Source organism: Portunus trituberculatus, chromosome 31 (assembly GCF_017591435.1).
Source record: "Portunus trituberculatus isolate SZX2019 chromosome 31, ASM1759143v1, whole genome shotgun sequence".
Taxonomy (NCBI): domain Eukaryota; kingdom Metazoa; phylum Arthropoda; class Malacostraca; order Decapoda; family Portunidae; genus Portunus; species Portunus trituberculatus.
In genome coordinates this window covers 15043778-15070774 of record NC_059285.1, presented here as the reverse complement: position 1 = coordinate 15070774, position 26997 = coordinate 15043778, and the positions used below count along the sequence as shown (strand labels likewise).

General features: G+C 40.3%; 2 long non-coding RNA genes across 3 annotated transcripts; one reads left to right on the top strand and one right to left on the bottom strand.

Moving 5' to 3' along the window:
- Positions 1 to 5652: 5652 nt before the first annotated feature.
- Positions 5653 to 12905, top strand: LOC123511702. 2 transcript variants are annotated; one of them, XR_006676926.1, is made up of 5 exons: positions 5653 to 5842; positions 6626 to 6797; positions 10255 to 11477; positions 11588 to 11721; positions 11916 to 12905. It is a non-coding gene; the product is annotated as an uncharacterized LOC123511702 (long non-coding RNA). The 2 variants fall into 2 exon arrangements; XR_006676925.1 differs by having other exon boundaries at positions 5653 to 5887.
- A 789-nt stretch (positions 12906 to 13694) lies between these two features.
- LOC123511701 lies at positions 13695 to 22206 on the bottom strand. Its single transcript, XR_006676924.1, has 5 exons — positions 21958 to 22206; positions 16723 to 17033; positions 15498 to 15576; positions 15252 to 15327; positions 13695 to 14712 (listed from the first exon to the last, which is right to left on the bottom strand). It is a non-coding gene; the product is annotated as an uncharacterized LOC123511701 (long non-coding RNA).
- Positions 22207 to 26997: the final 4791 nt, after the last annotated feature.

Below are 26997 nucleotides of genomic sequence, written 5' to 3'. Positions count from 1 at the left end.
TGTACTTTTTTCTTGTTCATGTATTGCGTTCCTTGACAGACGCAGCGCCGCCTTGCATACACGTGTTCCTGGTGGCGCGTGGCGGCGTTGTGGCTGTGGTGTACATAGTGTGTGCAGGAGCCCTGGATCAGGCAGTGTGGCGGCGCCGCGGCCCCGTCGTGGTGGCGGGGCGGCGCGGCGCAGTCTTGCATGTGATAGTACTTAATCGAGTATTGAATTTTAACTTTTTTAAGACGTGAAGCGTGACAGGGAGGGAAGCCCACAGCGCTGTTAAGGCTAGACAGGAGGCGCGGCACACAGACAGGCAGACAGACACTGGAGGAGGAAAGCGAGATGAAAAAGCTGCAATTTCTTGTATCAAAACTATTCTTCACACTACTAAAGATCCGTAGATAGAGGTGAAATTATGTATACTATTTAATCACTAGTGATCTTAACGTGAATCGCTCCTCCACCTCTATAACAAGCTGTGTACGAGTTACCCCGAGGCTCACAGGGCAGCCATTCAATAACTCCTGCACGTCTTGAGAAGGTGTCAGGGAGAAGCGGAGCAACGCGCTGCCTCCCTCCCACCTCCTAGTGCCTGCTGGTTTGCGCCGCACCTCCCTAACTGTCTCGAAGCAGTGGCTCGGGATTCGATACTATTGAGAGTAGCAGGAGTATTTTTGTAGAGAGAAACGAGCGTGTGGTGGGAGCGTGACCTGTACTTCTGACCCGGCTGCCTCCCTTGTGTGTGTGTGTGTGTGTAGGAAAGATGTTACAGCTGCACGTTCTCATAAATAAAGGGACTGTAGTTTTTCATCTTTCCTTCACCACTAGAAAAGGAAAAGTTTATTTCGTATCTGTTCACTCCCATCCCTCGTCTCATCCTTCTTTTTTTTTCCTTCCATTCCATCACTCCTTTACCTCTCATGTTCATTTCCTCTCTCCTTTCTTTTCCTTTCCCTGTTCCCTGTTTCCTTCCATATTTCCATTCCTTGCCACATCTTCCCTTTTTCCCCCTTCATCTCTATATTCGTATCCACTCTCTCCTCTCTTCGCTTCTCTTTCTTTCATACCTTCCTCCAGTTCCTCATCCTCTCGAGAGCTTCGCCTCCTAACACCACCACCATCACCACCACCACCACGAAGGGCAGCACCGTGTCGCAGGTCGCCGTGTATGTGTTAGGCAGGAGAATCATGTATTTTACTGAATCATTTGTTTCCATGTGATAAACTAAACTATACTCCTTTCCTCCTCCTCCTCCTCCTCCTCCTCCTCCATCCATATCTACTACAGCTCCTTTACTCTCTCTCTCTCTCTCTCTCTCTCTCTCTCTCTCTCTCTCTCTCTCTCTCTCTCATGGCTAGAGTAAGAGTACATATAGCTTTTTTATAGTAATTATTTCTTTTTTTTATTGTTTGAGGTCGTGTCTGTTTGTTTCGTTGTGTAATGTAATGGTGAGGTGATCCAGTCTCCCTCCCTGGCGTAGCTTGTTGTTTGTTTATGTACATCCAGAGCTCTTTTTTTTTTTTTTTTTTTTTTTTTATCCAAGGTTCATCTTTTTATTTCACTTTTTTTTTTATTTATTCTATTTTTCTTTTTTTTTATTTAGGAAAAGTTATTATTGTTGAAGTTTATTAAAGATGATTATTGTTTGTTTATTTGTATTTTACGGCACAATAGTCAAGTTCCTAACCGCAAAAAAGGAGAGAGAGAGAGAAAGTTTATTACATTCAGAAAAGTTTAATTTACTCACTGATATCGCTTGCCATTTTCTTTTCATCAATTAAACTAGACATTCAGAAATTAGTCTTTTTTTTTTCTTTAGGTTCCTTTTCCTCAGAGATTTTTTTTTTTCTTGTTTAGAATCGATTTTTTTTTTAATATTGCCATGAAGTGAGAAGAAATAATGTGCTCTTCTCCCTCTTCCTCTTCCTCTTTCCCTTCATTTTTTTCTTCTTCCTCTTTCTCTTCCTCTTCCTCTTCCTCTCCCTCTCCCTCCTCCTCTCTCTTTCTTTCTTTCTCTTCCTCTCCTCCTCCTCTCTTTCCTTCCTCTCCCTCTTCCTCTCCCTCTTCCTCTTCTTCTTCCTCTTCCTCTCCATCGCACGCTGTCACAGTCTGCCTCGGTGATATACTTGATTTATATACATGTGTAAATTAATGATAATAATAGAAATAATCCTAGGAATAATAATAATGATAATGTTAATAATAATAGTAAGTTGCTTTGTGAGTTCGTAGTAGTTTGTAAAGAAGAAAAAATATATATATAGAAAAAAAAAAAAAAGCGAAGGAGAAAGCCAGGTGAAGAAGAACAAGACTTATCATAATGAGTGATACGGTGTTGTTGTTGTTGTTGCATTGTGTTCATGATGTACGATAATACAGACTTCCTAAATTTATTGTATCTTGCCACGTTTTTGTACCTATAGTATCTCTTTTCCACTCATTTTCTCTTCCCTCTTTTCCTTCCTCCCCTTCTCGATTTTCTCTCCTCGTTGATTCCATTTCTTTCTTTGTTATCTTACTCTACGTTTCTTTACTTTTCTCTTCCTCTGCCATCATGCCACATTTTTGCATCTATCTATCTCATTTCCACTCATTCGCTCTTTCCTCTTTTCCTTCCTTGCCTTCTTGATTTTCTCCTCCTTCATTTCTTTCTTTCTTTTGTTATTTTACTCTCCTTTTCCTTCCATTCGCCTTCTTTCTTTGCTTTTCTCCTCTCTACCTTCATCTTTCCTTCCATTTCTCTCACTGAATCATCTCGCGCCATTTTAATATCAATTGTTCACGCGCTTCCTTCTTTTCCTTTCCTCTTTTCGTCGTGTTCTCTCTCTCTCTCTCTCTCTCTCTCTCTCTCTCTCTCTCTCTCTCTCTCTCTCTCTCTCTCTCTCTCTGTCTCCTCTTCGGTAATGGACGGCTTCCACCTTTTGTTTCATTAGTTTGTTTAGTTTGTTTTACGTATGTTAGTCTGAGAGGAATGTAAACAATCGCTGCGCATTCATATCAAAATTAATACTTGAAATAATTGTAGAAAAGAAAATGTTAAGCAGCTGTTTGTGTATTTTTTGGGTTGGTATTGTGGGTATGTCTCAATTTTTGTCTGATGCTAATTGTTATTCATTTATTATTATTATTGTTATTATTACTATTGTGTTTTCATGACTGCATATGTTGTGTGGATTTTTTATTTCCACAATTTGATTTTTGTTTTATTGTTGTGTGTTTCGATTTTTTTTTTTTTTTTTTTTTTTCTATGGTGACGTTTTTGTTTTTTTTTTTTTTCCTCAAGAGTATTTTCTAACATGTGTGATTCAGCATTCTATCGGTACTTTTTTTCCAAGGATAGATAAAGATGCAGTTTTTTTTTTTTTTTTTTTTTAACGCGTTTTTTCAAGAGTATTTTTAACATGTGCATTAGTCATAATTCTACTGGCACTTTTTTTTTCCAAGGATAGACGAAGATACCGGTGTTTTTTTAGAGTATTTTTAGCATATATATTTCAAGATTCTACTGGTACTTTTTTTTTTTTACAAGGATAGACGAAGGCACTTTTTTTTTTTTTTCAAGCCTCGCCGCCTTCCTTATCAATCTTAATGAATATCAGTATTTTGGAGGCAACCGACGAAATGTACTGTAATGTTTTGCTCAAGATTACGTATTATTTTTTGTACCGTAATGCAAAATAATGAATGTCAGTGATGCAGTCTAACGTAATGAATAGCGTTGCATAATGTACAGGTACGTAGCGACAGGTGAGACAGACATACATACATACATACAGACAGACAGACAAGTGGACAGGTGAACGCTGGCAGCCACGTAGGGGAACAGAAAACCTTTATAAACTTTTTTTTTTCTAGTATTCATCATTCATTATTATTTTTTTCCTCTCATTCATTCTACAAGTAGCAATCAATCATCCTGGGTGTCTTGTGTATTATTATTAATATTGCAATTTTTCCTCACTACATAAAAAAAAATATAGAAAAGTTGAAAAAATTAATGAGTCGAGTTGTTTTATTTCTAGTTTAGTGACCCTTTGGTGGTGGTGGTGGTGGTGGTGGTTGTGGTAGTAATGGTGGTGGTAGTAGTAGTTGTGGTGGTAATGGCGGTGGTGGTGGTGGTAGTAGTGGTGGTGGTGGTCGTGGTGATGGTGGTAGTAGTGGTGGTGGTGGTGGTTGTGGTGATGGTGGTGGTCGTGGTGATCGTGGTGGTAGTGGTGGTAATGGTGGTGGTGGTGGTGATGGTGTTAGTCGTGGTGGTGGTGGTGGTGGTGGTGGTGGTGGTCAGACAGTGGTGTGGCAGAACGTCCTCTCCTCACACAAAACCTGAGAGCGAGCTTAGAGACTCGACGGGGAGTTTTGCCGGTTTTAATTCGAATGATGAGGACAGCGGCGAAGATGGTGAAATTCATGAGGAACCCAGACTAGGCAGTGTCCTCTTTGAAAATATTGGCAACATAACCTATATTTTTAAATTACTCTTGTTTGAGTTATATGCGTTTTTATGAAAATTTGAAAGGTTATATTTACAGACTACATTGATATATAACTTATCAAAATAAAAAACGCTTCTACGAATAAATTTCCTTATAACTGTAGAATCTGAAAAATATTGGCCACATAAGTTGTTTTTCTAAAAGATATTTGTTTCAGTAACAGTTTTTAAGAGCAGTTTCATGGTCTTCTTGACAGATTAACATGTTTTCTACCTTATTAATAGCAAAAGCACTATTATGGATAAATTTTATCATCTCTGGTCTTTGAAAAATAGTGGCCACACAATATATATTTTCAAAAGTGTCTCTTTTCAGTCATACGTTTTTTATATATTTCTATTGACAGATTGACATGATATCTACTTTGTCAATACCATAAAAACTCTTAGGGAATACGTTTCTTATCTTTCTGGTCTTTGAAAAATAGTGGTCACCTAACCCTTATTTTGAAAATATTCTTGTTTCAGTTAGATGGGATATTAAGGATAGTTTGATAGTTGTATTTGCAGTTTAATGTTGTTTCTACTTTATATTTAGAGAAAAATCTTATACGATCCAAACTACTCCTATCTGTAAGTTTTGAAAATATTGGCAACATAACCTATATTTTTGAAAGATATCCGAAGACGCCTTTCATGTCCACGGACATCTCGCTGGGAAGGTGAGTACTCGCATCAACCATGCTGCGATTATTATTACCATTACGCCTTCCATGATAAAGCTTGTTGAACTTTACCTTGAATCACTCTGAACAACGCAACAACCTCCATCAGTACTATTAATCCCTTTTATACTAGGACACATTTTTACCCAAGTTTTGCGTGCAGTCAGACATTTTATTGACATTAGGAAGGGTCTATGAAGGTCAGAGGATTAATGGCCACAGTCTTCACTATTTTAATCCCACTTAATCCCTTCAGTACAATGACGCGTTTCCATATTCATTCTGCTTATTATTCGGTGATTTTATACAGCTTCGGAAACTCATGTAGAGGATTAAGATAGTGAAGACTGTGGCCATTAATCTTCTGACTTCCATAGACTCTTCTTAATGTCAATGAAATAGTCTAACCGTACACAAATCTCAAGGTAGTGTTGAAGGGGTTAACAACACTAAAAACAAGACGATTGTAACCTCCTGTCTCTCTTCCAACCATGACCAGTACAGTGACTTATCCTTCTCTTTCCCTACAGCATGATCTATAGGTAACTCGGGGAGAGGGAAGGAGAGAGCGGCGGAGCACTTGGTAGCAGCAGTGGTCCTCTCAATCCCATGGAACGTGTTTGTAGGGACCCAAAGCCTGGAGAAACCCCATGTGGAACCTAATGCTGAACCGCCACCTCGCCAGCTGCCTGTGTGAGTCAATCAGAACACGAAAAAGCAACTAGAAGGAAACTACAGGTGGGATTTGGACCACATTATGAAGGAGAGAGAGAGAGAGAGAGAGAATAGATACGTAGATAAATACAGAACTAGATAAAAGACAGCGGAATAAGAACAGATGGAATGAAAGGAAAGAAGTGAAAGTAAGTGTCATTGAGGAAGATAGAAGAGAGAGAGAGAGAGAGAGAGAGAGAGAGAGAGAGAGAGAGAGAGAGAGAGAGAGAGAGAGAGAGAGATTGTATGCTTGTGTTAGTCTCGTTGATTAGATAGAAGTACCCGTGTTATGAGGTCATTAAATCATATCAAACTCTAGTAATTGATAACAATAACAATAGCAGTAACATTATTGGTAGTTGTCAGCAGCATCAGAACCTGCCTGGCGTCCACATGTTATGCATCTTTACAGAGAACATACATCTGTGACGCATACTACCCAGCCATTCATTATCCCTGACAGAAAACTGTATACAATTATTCATACAAATCTATTCTAAGCGAGAGTTATGAAGTGTACCAAGGCAAGTTGTGGCGAGTCTGAAGCTGAGCCGTCTGAAACACTTTGCTCCCACAACGACTGTTCTCAAAGGCGTTATAGATGACAGACCAGGTTCTCAAGTGTTCATCCAATTAATAACATAGAAATTCAGTTAATCTATCACTAAGACCATAGAAAATAACACTTAAAAACCTGTGAATTAGGATCTTTTGAATGAAGTGTTTCAGAAGAGTCGACTCGCTGCTTCGTTGTTTGTGTAGGGAGTGACGTGTGCGCAGAAGCCGGTTCAGTTAGTGGGTTCCTCGCATCGGTGACGTGTCGGGAAGTGGAAGAAGAAGGTGGTAGGAGGCGACACCCTTGGAGGAGTGAGGAGAGGATAGGAAGGACACCACAGTACTTCTTCGGCGTCGTGAACACTTTCCCCTGCAGACAGTAAGTAGCTACCCGAGTGTGAAGAGCGGTGGTGTACGGTTAGGTTAAGTTAGGAGAGGTTAGATTGGTTTACTATACATTTCAGCGGTGGACAAACGGTGTTTTTTGCAGATATCTTCTAAACGAATCGTTGGATGAGTATGATATTTCAACACACTACCTTGAACATCCGTTCGTGATTTATGGTTAACATACCACAGTGCTATATGTGTTATGTGAGGAGTTTACTGAGTGATATTACGCTTAATCCAGTCATCATATCAAAGGTGTTATACAGAATCGGACGAGTGTGGGGTACTCGTCTAACCCCTCCACCACCACCACCACCCTGAAGAACCCCCAGACCACTCCTTCTCTACCCCAGTATCGCATGACCCTCTTCCCCGCTTCCCTCTTCACCCCTATTCACACCATCAGCCTTCCACCTTTGATTTTTTTTTCCCTATTGTAATTACATACGTATAGGTATAATAGTTACATACGTCAGTATGTACATACATATGATACATTAATATTATTTAATACAATTGCTGGTATATGTGGACATGAAAACCAGAGTGGGTCAAACGACCGTGAAAGCAATAGCTAATTCCGCTGTTAATGGCCGTATAGCTGGATAATAAGCAACGTATCTAACAGCAAAATAATATATATAAACTGGACCACTTTTTATGATCAATAGGTTGACAGTACGTAATAAGAATATCAACTTTACCTAACAGTAGAAGATTCAGGTCACAGGTAATTCCAGCACATCATGTTCACATGTTCTCTTAAACCCTTCAACCCTAAACCCGATGTGACCTAAAGACTTCAGGGGGGATGAGGTGGGGAGAGGAGCCTCGTCCACTGATCAACTTATTACTAGAAACTTGTTATTGGTGGTTTAATTTCCTCCAGGGCTTCGCATTCTCTCCCTCCTACTTTCCCCTACCATTATTACTTCCTTCCTCCTCTTCCTCCTCCGTGTTCCTTTTTTTCCTTTTATTTATTTTTTTTTTGTTTGTTGCCCAAACAGTAAAGCCTCCCAAATATGAATGAGTATTTTGTGATTATATACATATATGTAATATTTAGTTGTATGGGATAATAAAATGCTTCAAAATGTTTCAAATGTACCTTGTTTTTCTTCCTCTCACCCTCCCTCCTTCACTCTCTCCCATTCCTCCAGGCCTGTCTAGCTCTTCCTTCTTTCTTTTTCTCTCCTCTCTCCTGCTTTCTCCTTTCATTTTTCAGTTATTTCTCCCAGTCTCTCCTCTCTTCCTCCCTCTTTACTCCTTTCTTTCTCTCGGCCCTCTTCCTTTCCTTCACTTCCATTATTCCCTCGAGCGCGTTCCCTCCCTCTTAATTCCTTACTCATTGCTCACTCCCCCGCCCTCTCTCTCTCTCTCTCTCTCTCCTCCTCCTCCTCCTCCTCCCTCCTCCCTCCTCCTCCTCCTCCTCCTCCTCCTCCTCCTCCTCCTCCTCCTCCTCCTCCTCCTCCTCCTCCCCCAATCCACCTTCTTTCCCACTTCTTCCTCAGCATTGCCAGACAGCTTTCATGAGTTCTTAATACATGTCTCTCGCGTCCCCCATACCCCCACCACACACACACACACACACACACACACACACACACACACACACACACACACACACACACACCGCGTAGTGTAGTGGTTAGCACGCTTGACTCACAATCGAGAGGGCCGGGTTCGAATCCCGGCGCAGCGAGGCAAATGGGCAAGCCTCTTAATGTCAAGTCCCTGTTCACCTAGCAGTAAATAGGTACGGGATGTAACTCGAGGGGTTGTGGCCTCGCTTTCCCGGTGTGTGTTGTGTGTTGATGTGGTCTCAGTCCTACCCGAAGATCGGTCTATGAGCTCTGAGCTCGCTCCGTAATGGGGAAGACTGGCTGGGTGACCAGCAGACGACCGAGGTGAATTACACACACACTGGATCAGAGCTGCAGTTGACGTGGCCCATTAACTTTTTCATTTCATTTTCTGTGGGTGGTTGTGATTGAGACGTGATGTGTGACTGTGCGACATGTACGTACATACCTATCCTTTTAGTTGTTTGTTCTGCGCAAGGTAACACGTGGATGAATAGATAGATAGATAGATAGACGTATTAATAGACAGATGGACTAATGGATGGTGGGATATCCAGATAGATTGATATTGTAAGCAGACGTAGACGAATAGACAAAGGTTAGATGGTCAGATATACAGATAGACAAAGACAGATATGGGCAGACAGATATAGATAGATAAGTGGATAGATAAACAGACGAGATCTAGTTAGATAAATGATGGGAGGAACAGCAGTCGGAGTCCCGGGGAAGGGAAGGGAAAGGAAAGGGAAGAGAAGGAGAGAGGAGAGAAGAGCTGAGACGAGGCAAGACGAGACGAGAAGAACCGAGACGAGACGAGACGAGACGGGGCGCGGACTAAACTAAGGCGTGTCTGGCTGCGAAGTTGTCTGGCTCTCACATCACGTGTATTGATTGCTTATGTCTGCCGCCAAGAGAGAGAGAGAGAGGGAGGGGGATAACGAAAGGTAGGGTTCGTTGACTCACGGATTGCGACGCCTGTTCACGCAAACCTCAGCTAAGGAAGCAGGAGGTTGTAAAGTTGAGGGTTGCGTTCTCTGAGCAAGCCCGTCCCCTTCCTCCGTGTCAGGCAGGATAGATTGATAAGGGAATTTCACACGATAGTCGCTGCGTGTATGGGGGAAGAGGGAGAGAAGAGGGGATAAAAGGATGGGGGGGTTAGATGGGTGATATGGACTGGGGTGAGAAATATAGAAACTAGAAGGGAGTGCAGAGGTGGACATGAAGTGGTGTTTAGAAAGGTGTGGCCAGTGGTCATCTCTTCTCTCTGTTTGTGTCTGTCTGTCTGTCTGTCTGTCTGTTTCTGTTTCTGTTTCTGTATCTGTCTCTGTCTGTCTGTCTGTCTCTGTTTCTGTATCTGTCTGTCTGTCTCTGTTTCTGTATCTGTCTGTCTCTCTCTCTGTTTGCCTCTGTCTGTCTCGCTCGGTTTGTCTCTGTCTGTCTCGCTCTGTTTGTCTCTGTCTGTCTCGCTGTTTGTCTCTGTCTCGCTCTGTTTCTGTGTCTCCCTCTGTTTCTGTCTGTCTGTCTCCGTTTCTGTCTGTGTCTCGCTCTGTTTCTGTATCTGTCTTTGTTTGTCTCTCACTGTTTCTGTATCTGTATCTGTCTGTCTGTCTCTCTTTCTGTATGTCTGTCACTGTTTGTCAGTTTCTGTATGTCTGTCTGTCTCTGTCTGTCTCTCTCTCTCTCTCTCTCTCTCTCTCTCTCTCAGGCCATGCACTGGTAGAATTTTGTTATTGACTGCTACTGTCAAGTACTTCAAACAATAAATCTGAGTGTGTGAATTCAGCATTTGATTCCATTTCACTTTAGGATAAAGGGAAAATGTTAAGGATACACAATCTTACAATTTTATTATATTTTCAGATGGAGTGACATTTTCTGTTGCCCATGGAGGCCACAAGACTCCTGACCGCAGGCAACACGGCCGAGAAGAGAAGACACTCATTTGGACTTCTTGTGTCTTGGTGAATGAAATACGAATGGTAATATACAAATATTGTTATGTGGGACAGTAATTTCATAATTCTAGTACATATATGGTTATGCAGTAGTGATTTCATGATTTTAAGAGTTGAAGTAAAAGCATTCATGTCCAACTCTTGGTTAATTTAATGGAAATGCGCCTGTAAAATTATGTACAGTTGTCTCAAGCAGTCTAGATATCAAAAGTTAGAAGAAAACATTCATAGCTATTAACTCTTGAACTGAATACAAACACAGTTGTCCTAAGTAGTCATTCCAAAACATTCAAACAAGTAAAGCATCTTCTCTTTGCACCATTTTTTTTTTTAATTTATTGATTATTTTTTAACGCTATGGCCTATGGCACCTGTAGGTCCATTTGGAGTATGTAAAGAAGCGCTGTTTAGCTTCCACCCATTAGTGAAGCAGGCAATTTTATTTATAGTGTTACCCATATTAGGACCCATATCACCACCCAAGTTCATCTTTGGTGTAACCACCTAGAACCTGGGTATCATGGTGACTTGTAGGTATGTAACTTTAAACCACTCAATAAATGACGAAGTTTCAAGGTGGTACGTGGTGGGATTCAAACTTACGCATGTATGTCTGCCCAATCCGACGCTCACCACCTTATCCACTACGCCGCTGCCTCCCTAACTCCACCTTTCTCATCGCCAGCCTTACCTTCGCACGAGGCTTCATAAGGCACGTATGTCATGGATTCTTGACAAGTATTCAGATCAAATTAGTTCAAAGCTAGGAATGTGCACCGAAACTAGGTGCATATACCAAAATACCAGTATTTTAGCTTCGGTATTACTGGTATTGGAATCATTTCGATACACCACTTCACTGGTAATTTTGTTTTCAATATACCACTAATTTTTTTTGTTTCAGTATTTTTTTTTTTTTTTTTTTTTTTTCAATGTCCCAATATTAATACACACGTTTTGCCTGCTCTCCTTGTTTCCCAGTAAGTCACAGATTGTATCTCCTTGGAAGATCATGTTCCCCTCTACTACTCATGCAAAGATGAGAAATCCTTTCCAGACGCACTACTCAGTCACACCGAGTAGAGATGTACGGTATCAACAAAAAAAAAGCCAGTATCGATATTGCCGGTATGTATTCTGAAACCTGCTTATACATTTTGATTCAATACGAAAAAATTACACCGATACATATTCCCTGGGTGTTGGTAGTGAAGTGAGGGTTTGCTTTTTCCCGACAGGATGTGCTGCACTGGTGGCGTGGCATCAAGGGAAGCGCCTCTTTGTATCCCTGCCCAGCACTTATTGAACATATGAAGGTACTCCAGAGTTTCAAGAAAGGGAGTGGCACACACTTTGCTGCACTCCAAGTAAGGTAAGCATGTTGTCAAGTAGTAGTTATTTTGACAGTTGCAAATAGTGTGGCTTTGCTTGGCTGGGGTATTTTTTATATACCTTCCTATACCACAAATGTGATTACAAGTGAGCAGTTTTGACAATTTTAAGACGACATGAAGGTAAATGATTGCTAAATATCAACTTTTATAGACTCCTTTCTTTTTGTTGCAGGTTTTTGGAGGTCCAGTGGCACACAGCACACTGCTTTCATAAACGTGTGTGCAGAGTGCAAGACAGAAAGGGGCAAGGATGGAGGATGCTTCAACATTCACAGCATTATTGGTTCATGGTTCCTTTTTTGTGGAAGGTAGTACATACAGTTTTAACCGAAGGATTATGTCATCATTCATAGATTTCACAACTTAACATTGTGCATCAAATCACTTCATTACATATAATTAGCTATAAGGAGTAATGGTTTATGAAATTTATAATATATAAAAAGTTACTTAGAATATTCTAAGATTTGTTTAAAGGTCTCTGTTTATTAGCATGTCAGTCTTAAAAGTCCAGTTTGTACAGACATGAATCAATTCATTTGTCCATTGCACTTCTTCCTGCAGCCAACACTGCAACAAGGTGTGTGTAGCTTTGTGGGCAAGTGCACCAGTCATTCCTTGATGTCAATGTCTTTCATTTAAGGGAAAAAAAATGTGTAATTAGGTCTATATACATTTTAAAGTGAGAATATTTAGACTAATTAAATAGTAAGTTTCTCAACTTTTTAAAGCTTTGGTGTTACTGTTCTGCAAAAGATTTCAGGGGCCGGATTCTACAAACTGTCGTAGCTAATGACATGATAGTAGCGAGACAAATTGGTGCATTTTAGACAGGCTCTAACCTGATGACTCTTGTGCCCTGTTGTCGTGCCGCCAACTGCCATTTTAAGACTTATGTCAGCATGGGGGGAACTTAGTTGTATGTACCTGACATGGGGGGAACTTAGTTGTATGTACCACAGCATGATCTCCGACTGTTTTTATGAATTAATGATAAATGTCCATAATGATTAAGTAATCCTTCTTCAATGCAGTAATTTACCATTATAGATAATTGCTGAGACGGGTACAATCAGTTAACCAAAAACAAACTTTGCCCCGCATGTGTCAGGCATAATCTCGACTCCTGTTTGTCATGTTCTTTGACAATAATATGTGTACATCTTATCTTAAAGAAACATGACAAAACAGAAGAAGATTATGCCTGACAGTAGTAATGTCAATTATCTCCAACTGCAGAAAATTATGTTAAGGAGCTATTTTTTTTCTATATGTATAGAAAGTTGACAAATAATGAGCCTAAAAATGAACAGTGGAGTGACCGTCAGGCATTCAGCGAGACCTGAGGCTAACTGTGTAGAATGTGGTCCCAGAATGATAGGGTCTGTTTTGTTTTTACAATACTTTACAGAGTTGATAGTTCCTTCTAGACTTTTGAACTTTTGCAATGAAAATATCTTTAGAACAGTGGTTCTTCTTAACCTTCTTCAGCCTATACCCCTTGATATCTCGGTAAAATTCCTATCCCCTCCAATGTAAATACTACACAAAGATATGAGAAGGATTAGTGATAGTGTTTGCGGTACGAGACATTGTAGCCAGTGCTTTGGTACCGTATATTACCATGAGAAAGCAAAACATATTTTCCTAATTTTTCTTTTACTATAATTGTCTCAAAAGATTAAGTTAGTGTTTCACTAAGAGAAAAATGAAAAATTAGGTCAATCTTTTAAGTTAGTGTTAGTGAGAGAAAAATTAGGAAAATATGTTTTGCTTTCTCATGGCAAATATACGGTACCATTCATTGCACTGGCTACAATATCTCATACCCCAGTTTAAGAACCACTGTTTTAGAACTCTTATTTACTAACAAGACATTATGCAATGTAAATGCTTTCAAAATACTACTATTATGTTCATATATTCATGATTTTTTTTTTTATATTAGACAAATGAGGTAGACCTGTTCATACAAGGACTGCTGCCATGTATGTGTAGGCCTCATAGTAATGATAGGTGGAGGGACTGCTGCCATGTATGTGTAGGCCTCATAGTAATGATAGGTGGAATAAGGTAGACTTATTCATACAAGGACTGCTACCATGTATGTGTATGCCTTATAGTAATGATAGGTGGAATCACCTGAGGTAGACCTGTTCATACAGGGACTGCTGCCCTGTATGTGTAGGCTTTATAGTAATGATGGATGGAATGAGGTAGACTGCCACTGGCCTCTTGTGCTCTTGCACTATCTTGCTTCCACAGCCTGCAATACCTTCACCTGTCGACAGGTACTTGTTTGTGTAGCTCTCATTCACCCTTGTCTCTTGTTGTCTCCTGCCTCTCTTGCCTCTCTATCAGTAACTGGGAAGTCATGGACTTTGCAGGCTGAGTCAAGAGAAGATACCAAGAACAATAATATCAAAATCCAGGACTTTCCAGTGACTGATAAAGATAGAGAGGCGAGATACACAAGCAATTTCCAGTGACTGATACAGGCAAGGAACAAGGGTGAAAAAGAGATACACAAGCAATTACCAAGACCAGTGAAAATATTGCTGGCTGAGGAAGTAAGATAGTGAAGCAGTGAATACAAGACCCCATTGGCATGGTGTGGCAAAAGGAGCTGCTATGCTGCTGCAGCTGTAGTGGACAGTTGTGTTTTAGTGAGGCAGTGGTGTCACCTTTAGCATCATGCCTCTGACAAGGAGGGCAGCTCTGGCCTTAACCACTTGATGTGTATCTCCATGTGACGGTCTGTGTTCTACCCATGCTATCTTCTGGTTCTCTACTTTTTCCTAGGAAACTTTCTTCTCTTCTTATATCTTCTTGGATATCATTGCTATTTTTCTGCTCCTGCATTGTCTTGGATCCACACAGTGAGATGCTCCATCTGCTGCAGGGACACTACAGAGCTGGCTGTGCCTTCTGCAGATATATTGCTCTTCCACCACCTCGTTTATTTCAATCTGTCAAGAGAACAATAGGTTAAATAAAGATTTTGTTGTTCTCTTATTTCATGTCAAGAGAACAATAGGTTAAATAAAGATTTTGTGTTCTATATTTACTTCCTTAATAAAATCTTAATAAATCTTTAAGAAAACTGCAGTATTCTGCTTCCTCCATACTGCAGCCATCACCAACACACAGTGCACTGCACTTGTGTAATATCTGCATCTTTATTAACATACATCTACCTACTGCTTGCTTTCATTATTTCACTTCCTACTCTATGATGCAAGGAATCTACCTACTGCTTGCTTTCATTATTTCACTTCCTACTCTATGATGCAAGGACACTGACCCATGTTGACCCACACCCTACTGCTTCCAGAACAAACAAAGATTGACCCATGTTGACCCACACACTATATCCTACTGCTTCCAGTCTGAGTCTAGAACAACTGATCCAAACTGACCTTACACCCTAAATCCTACTGCTCCATCCCAGTCTGAGTCTAGAACAACATACAAGTGCAGGTCAGAGGAGAATCCAAGGTTTACTTACAGGGATGAAGGTCCAAGCCACAGCTAACACCTTCACAGCAGTCTCGTCTCCAGCACAGGGACATGAGAAGCTCCAGCTGAAAGGCAGAGGAGAAAGACAATTAATTAATTCTGCAGCAAGAGAACCACAGGCATGAAATTAAATAAGTCTGTTCTAAACATTGTGACACCTGCTGGCTGATCCAAACTGACCTCGCACCCTAAATCCTACTGCTCCATCCCAGTCGTGAGTCCAAGGTTTACTTACAGCGGAGATGAAGGTCCAAACCACGGCTAACACCTTCACAGCAGTCTCGTCTCCAGCACAGGGACATGAGAAGCTTCAGCTGAAAGGCAGAGGAGAAAGACGATTAATTCTGCTGCAAGAGAACCACAGGCATGAAATTCAGTCTGTCTGTTTTCGTAGTGCAGTAAATAATCAAAACTGGCTATTTCAAGATAAAGTAACCAGTCCTACCCCTTTCCACCTATCATCCACATAATCAGTCTAATCTGATTTAAAGCTCCCTAATCACCCACCACTGATTCACCTGATTACCAAGTCCACTCTATTCATCCACCACTACTAGATAACCAATTCTTTACTATTTTTTTTCTCTCATTCATCCACCACTACTAGATAACCAACTCTTTACTATTTTTTTTTCTCTCAATCTACCATTTCCAGCTTGAGTCCATTATTTCTTGTTCTATCCCAACTAATGATCCTGTGTTGCTTACTTCACCCTTGTCATACCTCTCTCACCAATTACAGACTCACATCAACATATCTTGCTCTGCACACTAAATACATCCCCCACACTCCACTGGCCAGGCCTAATACCACAAGGCACTCCATTCATCACACAGGCCGCATGCAAATGCCCTCAGAGTGGAAAGAACAACAAGTCATCACCAATAAGGATAACAGCTCCCTTAATTTCTTGCTCATTCTCACTACTGAACATAATAACTCTACATTTTACTGTAAAGAAAATCAAGTCAACACCAACAACATCCCTTCAACTTCTTTCAACATCTTATTCTCAACGCTGAAATTACAAAGGCTCCACATTACTATAACAATAAAAGTTAAAGCCATAGTCATTCTATATTTGACTTATAAATTATCAGTTCGAGACTATAAATTGGTTACTTTACTGACCACATAAAAATATCTCATCTAGTGACAAGCACACACTGTACCTTTAATAGTCTGTCATTGCATGCTGTACAGGCCTTATCCTTTTACAGTAATATGCAATGTTTCACTGAGCTAAAAGTAATGTGCAAAATCTTTAAAATCACCAAAAAAAGAATATGAATAAAGAAGAGATTCTGCCATTTCTAGCCAGTCTGAAGGTGAGTGCAGAACAAGAAATAAGGTCGTCAAATATCAGTGAAACAAATAAATAAGAAAAAACTAAATGCCATACTAATTTCTTAAATAAACATGCAAATAATCCCAAACAAGCACAACACACCCAACTTACCTCCGATCAAAGTCCTCGGTGAACACAGGAGGCACACATCTCGCTCCCTCCTCTCCTCCTGCATCAATAAGGCTGGCCATCATCGCTACTCTCCCTCACTCCTGAATCAAGCCCTCTCCAATTCACACCATCATATCCAGCTGGTGTTTGGTAACTTTTCAGACTCTCAAGGCATTTTGGTGGTTCTGCGCTGTCTACACAACCTCTTGATCTGGTTGTGTTTAAGTAATTCCTGTTTCTTGTAGCCACTGCCTCATGGTAGATGTCCTCAGCTGATGCCTGGCCTGGTGTGCTTGCTGCGAGTCAGTGTCCTGCCGAGAAAAAAAGACAGATTAAAACAAAAAGGAATAAAGTTACATCAACACCTTAAACAGATATAGTTTTTACCATGAGTTCTTACCATATTAGGGGTCAGTCTTCTGCAACTTATTGGTGAATATTACTAATCACCTTACATGATAATGCCACAAAACTTGTACAAATGAAGAATGAATACCTCACAATTTCAGCATCACACAATCTGAGCCAACAGGTAATCATTTATTGCAGTATCCTGTAAGGCAGGGGTTCTCTACCTGGGGTATGCGAGAGGAATTTTGGGGTATATGGCAAGTTTCTCAAAATACTTCAGTTATGAATAACTGCAAACCTGTTTGTAGTATTTAAAGTGGCCTACATGTACTAGGCTAGATGTGTCCTCCACTAGAACCTAGGACACATTAACAACATCAACAAGGAAACCCTTGGAGTTTTGTCACTTGAGAGAAAGCTCTCTTGGATTACAGTTGCCACGCAACCTTACAAACCTATAATATTTAGTTCTGATTTATTATCTTTATATACTATTCACACAGTGACTTACCTATCACTGTTACTAGTTACAAGTTGCACCTAGCTGCAAGCAACATTAGTTCACTGCCTCAATGATCGAAAACTGTCTAATATAGTTCCGTTTCAGTAAAAGTTTTGTATGCTAACAGCCAGTCACACAGTGTTTCCCTGTGAAGTACTAGTTCCTACCGACACTACCTCATAGTGACACAGTCTACTTATGTTCATTGAAAATTTTGTCTACTCCGCATATATGACACACTTTAAACTTAATAAACTACGTCAATAAACCATACATTGATTTCTACCCTTCCTGACACTGCATTGTGGGTAAGGGGTACGTGACCAATACTGAAAGACTTCAAGGGGTACATAAGATTAAAAAGGTTGAGAACCCTGCTGTGAGGAGATGAGTAGTATTGGTGGACAGGTGATTGACTGATAACCATTACATTATGTTGGCATGGCTGTAATTAATGACAAATAAAACATCTCTCTGGTCTCCTCCCTAACTAGAGTATGCAGTGGTCAGTGTGAGGTGCAGCACCTGGGCTGGCCATGGCCTGCAGCTGGGACGAGTGGGGTGGTGAGGCTGGGAGGCAGTACTTAACTTAGGGGAAAGTATAGCTACCTAGAAAGTAAGTAAGGTGTTTTTACAGTCTTTCATCATATTCAAGATGCCTTTTCTTACCCTTATCATACAAAGCTTCACATTCTGAATAATTTGAACCCATACATTATGTATATCGTTGACAACAATTTATAAAGAGTTCAAATTTTCAGGGAGGAACTAGCTAACATGCTGTGACACCCAAGCATACGATGGACTGACAGGCACCGACTCACTGAGGAACACTGCTCGGTGTGTTCATTTGTGTGTGCGCTTTGTCATTATTTGCACATGCGTGAAATCAGTCACAGTGACTGTTTGAGCATACAGCCACCAATAAAAAATAATACATAAATAAATCTAGTAAATCAGAGTGATTTGTGGAGAGAAATAGGTGGAGCTGAATGTCTATGGCAGACGTCTGTCCGGCCCGAGTGTCACCTCAATTATTTCTATTGTATCACCAGATTTTACGAAGAGAAATAAGTTATCATCTTCATATTAATTTCTTAGCATTGCTAATCAGGGTAGACTAGTTTACTTTGGATATACACTTGACCCTTGTTTATCCAGACAGTATCCAGATAACAATTTAATAATTTGAGTCTGGACAGTAAACAAATTAATTAAAACAGTGCACCTCGCATACTGCAAGAAATGGTCAATGGATGGCAGTGGGCGGTATGCTTCCTAAGGGTGTTAAGCATAAGCTAGTGATCCTAACTGTGGTTTAAAAGCTGGAATTGTTAAGAAAATTTGAGAAAGGAGCTACAGTTATGAGTGTTTGTGATTAGTACGGTGTAGCCACGCAAAAGGTGTCAGACATTAGAAAATCAAAAATATGCTGGAAGAATATTCTGCCAAGTACTGTGTGGATGCATCATCAAATAATAGTGGTAAAGATGCACCAAGGAAAAATGTAAAGATTGGAAAAGATGCTGTATTAGATGCCACAGTTATAAAATATGTGCAGTGTGGATCAATGTCCATGGCATTGAAAGCCTTGCAGCAGCCAGGAAGCTGGCACAGAAGACTGATATAGAAAATTTCAAGAGGAATGATGGGTGGCTATGGTAATTCTGCAATCAACACAGACTTTTAATGTTACTGTGCAGGGTGAAGCCAGCAATGCAGACACAGCCCGCATCACATGACATAGCTGCATGTTGTGCTAGTATACTCACTGTACTTTTGTCTATTTATTTATTTCATACTTTTGGCTATTATTGTTAGGTTAGTTTTAGGGTTAGGTTAGCTTAGATTAATTTTTTGGGAGGGTTTAGTTGGTCAGGGAAACCAAAATAGACTAAAAAGTTTAATGAGACAAATGACCATGTTTGGCAAAGGACCCATTTGTGTTGTTCAGACTGGTGCCTGCTCCTTTTAGTCTGGAAAAACAAGGATAGAGTGTATCAGTTTAATTGGATTAAAAAAAAAGTTAATTTGTTCTGAGGAAGACATTATCAGTGGTGTATGTTGATTCCGTTAGGTTATGTTAGCTAGATTAGATTAGGTTAATGAAAGATAAAAGTTAGGGTTAGGTTAGTTTTGGTCAAACAGATAAGTTTCCACAGGTTGGCTTGGGCAGCGGTGACCAGTCAGAATTTTTCAACTGTTAGTTTTGTGGTACTTTGTGATAATGAAATTATTTTCTGGTACATTTTGGTCTGTTTTGCATTAATCTTTTTTTTCATTTTCATCACAATACAATAGTTTCTGAGGGAAGAGAAAATGTTTTTTGGGATAAAAACAGAATATAAAAAAGTACTGATTTGCTACAAAAACAAAGTGCAGATTCATTCAATACAGGTCCAAAACTACCACGAAAAAAAATAGTTTCATCCTGAAGTGAAAATATGAAGAATGACTGTAAATTTACCATCAATGATTGCCTCTCAGTTTCTTTACCACCAGAAAAAGTTGCATAAGAGTTGACAGCACTGTCCTAATGTAGTCGCCCATCCAGCTCACCTCGCTTCACAGCTTTTTTCACTCTGCTGACATGATATGGGAATGAAAGTATGATAAACCAATTTAACTAACCTAACCTAACAACCTAACTAATGTAACTTTGTTGAGCTGACACGCACCACTGATGTCTTCCTCAAAACCGTTCTGACCAATAGCGTGGTTAGATTACATTAGGTTGGATTATATTATAGTTAGGGTTCGGCAAGTTTAGGTTATCATATTTTCATTTCCAACTTCTGTCAGCTGAGTGAGAGATGGAGGGACACCTTTATTAGGACAGTGCCAAGCTGATAGTGACACATCATTATCGTCAATGGTGCTGGTGCAACACTCAATGCAAACAAACAAAACACCAGTTCTACCATGCCCTTGTACAGTGGTGTTCAGCTGGTGAGGCGGGCCGCGACACAGCGGGAGTGTGACACTAGTGCACCAGTCAGTGCATGTCACACCCCATGACACCTGCCCCTGCAATGATGTCACTTGCACCAGAGTGAGGGCATGCTGGGCTGACCACTGTTTACTCACCTGGTTTACTCACCTGGTTAGCCACCCTTACCTCCCAAACCAGAAAAATACAACGAAGAATAGGAAAAAGGTAGCTAGGAAAATGAGTACGCCAGTCAACTTTAGATGTAGATTACTGGATGATTGTAACAAACTGTGAGTGGACTGGAATGTGTACCCATTGACACTGTTCAGAAATGCAGGATATATTATTGTGCAGCAAACAGCAGCACATGTGTGTATGCATGTTACTCCACAAAGTCGTACAGAATGTTGCCTAAATGACTGTGAAGGGCTGATTTGAAGGATGGCAGCGAGTTCAGAGCTCTTCGGGTCAGGCAAAGAATTCCATAAACGGACACACCAGAATAAGAAAAATCGAGATCTAAGATCCAGTGAACTGTACTGGTGAGCTAATTGAAAACGGTGTCCACGAGTATGTGCATGTGGTGTTGTGATGAATAAATCTTCGGGAGAGATAGAACACTCAGAGTGGAAGATCTTCCAGTACTTTATTATGTCAGCATGAGTAAGGCGTCCACATACAGAGTAGAGGTCAAGAGCTAACAAACGCTCTTTGTAGGACAGTCCAGTCATTCCGTCTATGTGTCGAGTCCACGACCTCTGAACACTTTCTAGCATCTTTAGGTCTCCAAGATAACATGTGTTCCATAGGCATGAACAGTATTCTAGTAGTGGTCTTACATGTGTAATCAACAGATTTAGCATAAAATTCTGTGATCTACAAATAGTTCCTTTTAGTAAATTTGCTGCCAGACCTGCAGCCTTGTTAACTGTAGTTTTTATGTGCATGTGGAAGCGTAAAGAAATGTCAACCAGGACACCAAGATCCTTGTGGGCATTAACCTTTTGTATATCTGCACTATTGAGTGAGTAGGTGTTATATGGGCCTATGTTTTGCTCTGGAAAAGTGCCTCTGTTGAATCTCAGTGTGACACTTATCTATATTTAAAGAAAGCCCCCAGGACTTTGATATTCTATATATAGAGTTGATATCACGTTGGCAGTTAGATATGTCAACAACTGTGTGGGTGTGCGGCAAGTTACGAATGGGCAGATAAATCTTTAAATCGTCAGCAAATATTTTGCAATCACTCTTTATGTAAGACGGTAAGTGGTTTACATAGATAATAAAAAGTAAAGGACCGAGAACTGAACCCTGGGGTACTCCACTGGGGATTAACCTGTGACTGCTTGGGACGCCTGTTGTTTACCTTCAGGCTTCAGGGTGACCATGATACCAACAGGTGGTAATTTCCTCCACGCCTCATGGAGATACTGCAGCCCACACTCACCTCCACCGCCGCTGCTCCCCTGGCCAGCTCAGGCGCCCTACACTGCACCATGTCATGTTGTACACTCAGGCAGAGAACACCACTTCACCAGCCGGTCGGCACACAAACCACCGGCACCGCACCCGGCGCACCGCCTGACTGTACACGTCGTTACCAACACTGACACTTTGAAGGCTGGCGGTGGCGGTGGCGGGGCGGCGGGCTGTGGCCGTCATTCATCATTCCTTTTCTTCTATATTCTTCTTCGCATCATCATTTCTTGTTTTTTATCTTTCTTTTATTATTCATTCTTCTTCTCTTCCCCTTAGTATCGTTTCTTTGTTCGTTTTCATTTGTTTCTGTTGCTTCTTGCACTGTTGTTTCTCTTTATTACAATGTTTTCTGTCTTTTCCAAACTCTTTATTAAGAACCTTGTATCTTATCTTATCACTTCCTATATAGTGTTTTCTTTTCCTTTAATGTGATTCTTAGCTTCGATTTATCTACACACACACACACACACACATGCCTCATGTGTGGCCCTGTTCACCTATCAGTAAATAGGTACGGGATGTAACTCGAGGGGTTGTGGCCTCGCTTTCCCGGTGTGTTGTGTGTTGTGGTCTGTCTTACCCGAAGAGCGAAGATCGGTCTATGAGCTCTGAGCTCGCTCCGTAATGGGGAAGACTGGCTGGGTGACCAGCAGACGACCGAGGTGAATGAAAAAATCCCTACAGCTGTTGCTGTGACGGCGTAACGTAGCAGAAAATAGAGTTGTTTACATGTAAAGAGTGCAGTAATTGCTCTTTAGTTCAACCATTACTCATCAAGGCTTGGACATGAGGGATGGTGCAGGCAGGCAGTTGCGTTAGCTGTTGGTGGCAATCTCTATGTATGACCGTTGTCATTCCTGTCTGTACATTTGTCTAATCTTTTAAAGCTCATTATTTACAACGTGACAATGTTAATGAGTGTTTGTATTATAAGAGAGTAAGGGAAACTAGTCTGCCTATACTTCTAGTGCATAATATCAACATTTATTTATCATCCCTACCTTTGAATCATTAAAAGTTTCCCGTTGAATATGTAATATCCTGCTTCCTGAGTCTATTCCCGCTATATGAACATGTCTCCTCCTATCTCACTTTAAATCAAACTTTATCGAGCTTAAACCAGTCACTTTTTGTCTCTGCCCTGAAAGCCAACCAACCATATAGATCCTTGTCAACATTTCCCTTGATTAATCTCTTTTACTACTCAAATAGGCTACAACATCCCATCCTAACACAATTACGCCTCTCTAATAGCTGTATCTGAAGTAGTTTGACATTAACGACTGTAATTAAATTGGACCATTCGCGCATAACTATCAACTGGCAAACATTGATATCTCTGACAAGCTACTTGTAAAGCAAATGTTACCGTAGAGTTCAGTCTGTTTTGAGTTACTATGACTTCTGGTAAGGGAATATTGAAGTGTTATAGTATCCTTTCAATCGCCTTAACTCTTTCAGTACTGAGACGTACTTTTACCTTGAGTTTTTGGTATGATTAGACGATTCTATTGACATTAGGAAGGGTCTATTGAACTCAGAAGCTACAGTCTTCACTATTTTACTCCCCGACATACGTTTCTAAAGCTGTGTAAAACACCAAATAGTAACAAGAATGAATAATAGAAACGTGTCATGGTATTGAAGGGATTAACGAACAAACGAGTGTCCAACGATGCAAACTACACACACTGTTAGCTCATTCGATGCCACAGACAGCTATAGCCCAAAAAATTAATGCAGTTTGAAATATCCTTCAATTAACACGCACTAAAAATCACCCCTGCCGTTCCCATACTTTGCCCTGCCCTGCTATGCCCTGCTCTGCCCTGCCCTTACCTAACTGATCCTCTGCTACCCTACCTTGCCCTGCTTCACCCTCCTTTCCTTGGCCTTGTCTTACCGTCCCCTATCGCTTTCTTCCTTTTGTCTCTGCCCTCTCCTCTACCTTCCCTTAACTCCTTCAATACTGGTTTATATTTTTACCTTGAGATTTGTGTACGATTAAACCATTTTATTGACATTAGAAAGGGTCTATGGAGGTCAGAATACTAATGGCCACAGTCTTCACTATTCTGATCCCATACATAAGTTTCTGAAGCTGTATAAAATCATCCAATAGTAACCAGAATGAATATGAATATGGAAATGCATCATGGTGCTGAAAGGGTTAAGGTCAACCTATGTCAACCCATGTCCTTCCTTGTCCTATCCTATTGTATCATACCCTGTCCTGCATCCCTGTGCGTACATCCTTGGAGACATTTAGGATAATTATACGATCTTACAAGAAGATTACGAAAGGAATTAAGCAGAAAGGTCACTAGAACAAATGCTTCAATTGGGAGTGAACTAATGACTAAGAGGTCGAAGCATGTGAAGCTCCGAGGGTGTGTGTGTGTGTGTGTGTGTGTGTGTGTGTGTGTGTGTGATGTGGCGCAGTGAGGATGTGAAGGAGGGTGTGTGGGTGTGCAAATGAGTGGTTATGAAGTGTGAGAGAGAAATAGAAAGTTAAATAGATAGATAGACAGAATGGTTGATAGTTGAGTGGATAAATAAATAGAAAGATAGACAAATAGATAGATAGACAGATAGATAGATAGATAGATAGATAGATAGATAGAACGACAGATAGATAGATAGACAGATAGATAGAAAGATAGATATACAGATAGAAAGATAGATATATAAGTAAATAAATAAACATAGATAAACATAGACAGATAGAGATAGATAGATAGATAACTGAAGGAATAGATAAATAGATAGATGGATAGACAAACTGAGTGGCGGACTAATAGATAGACAGACAGATAAACAGACACATAGACAGGCAGACAGACACACAAAGATATGAACAACCAAGTGGATAAAGAGACACACATACACAGACAGATACGTAGATGGAAAGACAGACAGACAGACAGACAGACAGACAGACAGAAGATCCACAGCACTTACGATTATGCTTATGAATACTGACTTAGGTGTTTACAAAGAGACAAAGCAACACTGCCATCACGGAGAGGAATGTAGTAGAATGCAGAATGAAGTAGTTTGAATTAAAATATCTCCAAACAGGTTAAACAGGACTCTGAACCTTAAACACACACACACACACACACACACACACACACACACACACACACACACACACACACACACACACACACACACACACACACACACGAGCTTCACAATTTCCTTGAACGTGTCACAAAATACACTAAATTATCTCTCTCTCTCTCTCTCTCTCTCTCTCTCTCTGAAACCAATCAAAACACTCGAAGCAAACATTTCAGCAAAACCTCCTCCTCCTCCTCCTCCTCCTCCTCCTCCTCCTCCTCCTCCTCCTCCTCCTTCCTCCTCCTCCTTCTCTTCCTCCTTTTCCACCTCCTCCTTTCTTATTCTGCTCTCCTCCTCCTCCCATCCATCTTCTTTTGCTTCTCACTTTTCTTCATTTTCTCTTTTCTTGTTTGTTTTTCTTCTCTTCTTTTCTCTTTCCCCTCAGTCTTTCTATCCTTCTCTTCCTCTTCCTCATCCTCTTCTTCTTCCTTCCCCTTCTCTTCTTATCCCTTTTCCCTTTTTCTTTTTTTTTCTTCTTCTTCTTCTTCTTATTATTATTATTATTATTATTATTATTATTATTATTATTATTATTATTATTATTATTATTATTATTATTATTATTATTATTATTATTATTATTATTTCTCCCTTTCCTCCTACTTTTTCTCCTTTACTTTTTATCATCATCAGCTTCTTTCTTTTTTTTTCTTTTCTTCTTCTTCTTCTTCTTCTTCTTCTTTTTCCTCCGCAAAGAAAACTAATAATGTAGGTCTGCTCTGAGAAAGGCAATATCAAGAAGAAAAAGAAAAAAAAACGCTCAGAGGAGGAGGAGGAGGAGGAGAAAAAGAAAAAGAAAAAGAAAAAGAAAAGAAGAAGAAGAAGAAGAAGAAGAAGAAGAAGAAGAAGAAGAAGAAGATAGAAAAAAAAGAGAAATCAACAACGGCAACAACTGGATGGAGGAAGAAGAAGAAGAAGAAGAAGAAAAAGATATAAAAAAAAGAAAAATTCAACAGCAACAACAACAACAACAAATGGAGGAGGAGGAGGAGGAGGAGGAGGAGGAGGAGGAGGAGAGCAACATAACTTTAACGGAATATACAAGCTCACTCAGTTTAATGACATCAATAACACATGAAAGTCTAACGGCAGGGAACTTACGTATGCGCCACCCTGTAGCCTTCAGAGAGAGAGAGAGAGAGAGAGAGAGAGAGAGAGAGAGAGAGAGAGCGCATATTGACGGCCATAAAAGAGAGTTATAGATTATATGCATGGCTAGAGAGAGAGAGAGAGAGAGTAGAGAAAACGAAATAATTGTAGAAAAAGAGAGATTTCCATATGTTGTTCAATATTATATGGGGATTGGAGACACTGCGGTAAAGTTTCTCTCTCTCTCTCTCTCTCTCTCTCTCTCTCTCTCTCTCTCTCTCTCTCTCTCTCTCTCTCAGCCCCCATTAAAATCACGCGGGAAAAAATATATAGATACATTGTACATTTTTCTTTTGTTTTCTCTCTCTCATCAGCGCTGGAGAGTAAACTTAAAAATGTGTGCCCTAACTTGGCAATGAGGGGACAGCAGCTTTACAATGTGCATGTGTCACGAGGGAGGACCGAGAAGGAGAGGCTTGGGGGGGTGGTTGAGTGTTGGGGAGAGGAAGGGGTAGGGAAAAATAAGTATAAAAAGAAGGATAGAGTGAATAAATAATAGTGATGGTAATGATGATAGAAAATAAGGAAGGGATGTAGAATAAGGGGTACGGAAAAATAAGTATAAAAAAAAAGATGGGGTGGATAAATAATAAAACAAAGAATATAGAAAAAGGAAGAAAGTGGAAATGAAAAGGGGAAGAGAGAAAAAAGGAAATGAGGAAACAGAAAGAGAAGAGTAGAGTAAAATAAAGGAAAGTAAAGATAAGGATGAAGTTAGGAAAATAATGGAAGC